Source organism: Antrostomus carolinensis, unplaced genomic scaffold (genome assembly GCF_000700745.2).
Source record: "Antrostomus carolinensis isolate BGI_N321 unplaced genomic scaffold, ASM70074v2 scaffold16091, whole genome shotgun sequence".
Classification (NCBI taxonomy): Eukaryota; Metazoa; Chordata; class Aves; order Caprimulgiformes; family Caprimulgidae; genus Antrostomus; species Antrostomus carolinensis.
Genome location: NW_010293613.1, coordinates 13239 through 17296, shown reverse-complemented (window position 1 = coordinate 17296; position 4058 = coordinate 13239).

Below are 4058 nucleotides of genomic sequence, written 5' to 3'. Positions count from 1 at the left end.
CTGAACCTGAAAAGCTTGCTTTGCCTGAATTTCCCTTCCAGGGCTCTCAGTCCTGGAAGGGAGACTTCCTTGTCCCCAGATACTTATTAGAGTCTTTATTAAGCTCTTATTAAGAGTCCCCCATAGCCTGGAATCATCATTAGCATCTGGCAGCTTGGACAACAGCCAGAGATATTAATATGGCTCTTCCTTCCACAGCTCCTGTGAACCTGTCTCCCTCAAAGTGTTCCTCTGAAAACCATCTGTACCCACCTAGAAAACGACCTCTACATCAACTGGTCTGCTCTAGGATGTGTCACAGGCATTTCCAGGCACAGGCTCTTTGCAAAGATTCCCTTTTCCCACTCCTTGGCTATTGGGATTTGATGTGGGAGGGTCTGCAGTGGGAAACCCCTTTGAATCCTTATCTCCAGCCCTTTTCCTGGGAAACTCTAGGTTCTTGGATAATGCTAGATTTTGAGACATATTTTATAAAGGTTTTTTTAGTAAATTTTATGTTGGCAGAATAATAAAGAGTAAAGCAGAATACATTTGCTTAAGGTGTTGCATTGAAAGATCCAACAGAGGAAAAAAATAGGCATGCAACTTGAATTGCAAAGACTGGGAGGAAAAAATTCTGGGTTTTACAGATGGAAAGAGAGGAGGGGCTCTTGCAAAGAATCTTTGCTGCACCTCATCACAGAGGACAACAGGGCCTGTGAGGTGAAATGGCTAGTCTGTAAAGACTGGTCAAGCACAGAGTCCAATGAGCTGTGGGCTTCTCACCTGCAGAGTGTGCAGAGAACACTGAGTGGGTCAGAGCTGGCTTTGTGAAATGGGCAGAATTCCTTAAATCAGGACACGAGCTCAGTGGCACAGGGACAGGAGGGTATTTTGCCTGTGAACAGCAATACAGTGATAAGAACAGTGTGACAGTCCTTAACCTTTCTCTTGGCAAAACCTGACCACTGCTGGCATCTACTCGGAGATTCAAAGGTGCTGATCTAGCATCTGCTATTTGTGATTTGTTCTTCTACTGGGATACTCCTGGCTCCACAGCACAACACTATGGATGGCTGGGACAGCTGCCAGGGGAAGGAGGGGCATATTTTGATGCCCGTAGCTGAATGTCATTGCTTTTGCCCTGTTTTGGCAAAAGGCAATGTCCTGTTACAGCTTTGCTTTTGTCTGAGATGAGCACAGCTCCCTGGATCCTTGTTCTAATGTAGCAGTGCACGTCTGGAAAAAGCTACCATGAAAGATTCTTAGGAACCCTGCACCCAACCAAGCCATCCTGCCACTTAAAAATATTAGTCTAACTCACCACAGCTTGCCGTGCTGCAGCTATTTTTGTACAAAACAACTGCTGTCCATAGGAGATTCTGCTTCCGAACTCCCTCAGCTTCTGAGTAAAAAAGATGGTGCTCTGTTTTTTTGTGAAATAGCAGTTACAGAGCACAAGGACCATCCTTCTGGCAGTGTTTTCCTCACTCGGGAAGTCTGCCTTCCCTCAAAGGAAGGAGCAGAATGCTTCTGGGAGCCTCCGTCCCTGAATAGTCTGCACCATCTGCTGGAATAAGAGAAGGATTGACTCACTACCCATGAATTTCGGGGACGCAGGAGACTTTGGGGAATAAAAAGTCCTGGCTCAAACCTGCAATTACACATTTCTTGCAGTCTAAAAGGGGAAGAATGGCTAAAGATAATGGCTACCCCTCTAACCAATGCAATGACACGTACCCTTCAAAAAGAGAGTGTAATTACAGGGCCATGTAATTTTAACAATTAAACCCACAAGAATCCAGCCCTACTATGAGGGCACAGCTCTAGCCCACAGGGAACATTTTAGCTCATTTATTTATACAGTTTCATTCCTAACATTCAGAAATCCCATCCCATGCCTTAGGTAAGTCTTGCTTTGGCTACTGCAACCTCAGGGCTAACCTCCCTGAATTACACCCTGTTGCACTGCAACCTGTGCAAAATTTGAAGTGCAAGTCTTCCTTGTCATGCCTCTGCCCTCCAGCTCCCTCTCTTCTGTACAGTTTTTTCCCCTCATTCTCAGTTTCCTGAACAGCTTGGTTCTTATTTCCTATTTTCTGCCTTTCTGCCATCCCTCCTCCTCCAAGCTATTCTTGTCAAACTATTAATTTCATCTTATTTGACAGTACAGCAGCCCTCCATGAATATGTTTTGCTCAACAAATTATCAGTTACACCAACCTTAAGACTCTTTTTCACTCCATCAACTCTCCAGAAGAGACAGTTTGTAAAATGCAAAGTAATATTAATGTCTCTGCCCAGGAATTTCCACTTTGCATTGCTCAGCTTTCATTTTGACTGAGCTCTGTTCTGAAAAGACACGACTAGCGCAGGGCGTCTGCTCTGTAGCTCATCTGCACCGCTGAGAATATAAAATAAGTCTTAATATCTTTAATATTAGATATATTTTTTTCTTTAGTAGAGTGAATTCATATGAAGATGATCAGAACTCCCATAGCAAAGGTGAACACTGTTCAGATAGAATATTACCTATTATCTTGAACCCAAACCAGAACAACAGTAAAACATTTGTATTGATTTGACAAAACTGATTTAAGCCCTTGCATCTAGTTAGATGAGTATAACACCATTTCAGGGATACCCTTCACCTACAGGAATAAAGCTTGCTGTGGTCTATAATAACATTCAATACAACTGCCACTCTCATTTAAATGGTTTCAAACCAAACCTGTATTTAAACAGATGAGCTTTCATTTGAAGATACAGACGAGATGTAAAAATTTCTCTAGTGGCTCTTCCATAAAGGGTGTTTTAATGCCACAAATAAGGTATCAAAAAGAGATGAAAACCACCAGAAGACATCTCCGCAGCCAACACCCCCGTTCTTGGGCTGACGATGGAAGATTAACAAGTACAAACATCCCTCTGCAGACGCCTTCTCACAGAGCAAGCTGAGAAGCAGTTGAGAGTAGAGCTGTTACTCTTCTTGTTAGAAAGAGTCACCTCAAAGGGTGACCTCTGAAGCACTTACTGATCACAGGGTAGACTACCTGATATGCTTTTCTGGCTTGCAAAAGCAGCAGCTAATGCTTCTCCAAACCCATCCTTTCCTCTTAGCCGAGGAACTGTATGACCTCGGTGCCAGGATGCAGGAGTAACTGGTCATGACCTGTTAGCAGCAAGGCTGGCAGCCCAAAAAAGAGACGTCCCAGTGCAAGAGTGGGGACACTGACATTACTGGCTACAATTTACTTTCAGCATTTCCAAGTAGACAAACAGCTGTCCTGGATCAGGCCAGCTACGTGTCCAGTTAGCCCAGTATCCTCTCTCTCCCAGTAGCCAGTAAGAAATGACTGGGGGGAAAAAAAAGCCAAGAATGACAAAGGTCAGGGAAAAAAAACCTGTTCTCTGGTTGCATCGCCCAGCTGCTGAGTCTGACGTTACATCCGGCCATCCATGGACCCGTCTTCCACTAATTTGGTTTGGGTTAGCTTTTTTCCCCCCCAAATCTATTTATCTTTCATCTTTTGCAACATCTAGTTACAGTGAGTTTTACAATTTAATACACTCTCTCAATTGAAATGTGCACTGATGGGTGCCCCCCTAGAATCTTATATTGCCAAAAATAAAACCCAAAATGAAACCCTCTGCCCCTTTCCATTCTCCAGATCATTTATTGTTCTGTAAGCTCCTACATTCTGTTAATACATCTTTTTTACCAAGAGTCATTGACGTTTTAGTCTCTTTCTTTTTGGCCAAAATCTTTAAGCCAGTTATGTTAATAACTTCTCGTTAACTAGTAACTATCACTGGATAGAACCACTTCTGAACGTCTTCCCCTTAACTGCTTTAGACAGCAACAGAATCCTGCTTCCACTTTACAAGTCCCTCCATTAAATCTTGGACATAAATCCATTAAACACTCCTGCATTAACCATCCCTCTGAGACAGAAGAAATTCCCTCATGTGACATATGGCCAAACTGCAGGGATAAAAGGTTTGGTCAAACAGGACAGGGAGCATTTGCCTCTCCGACCTGTGCTTTACCTGCTGCACTGTCCTTATCGCAGAGAGCAC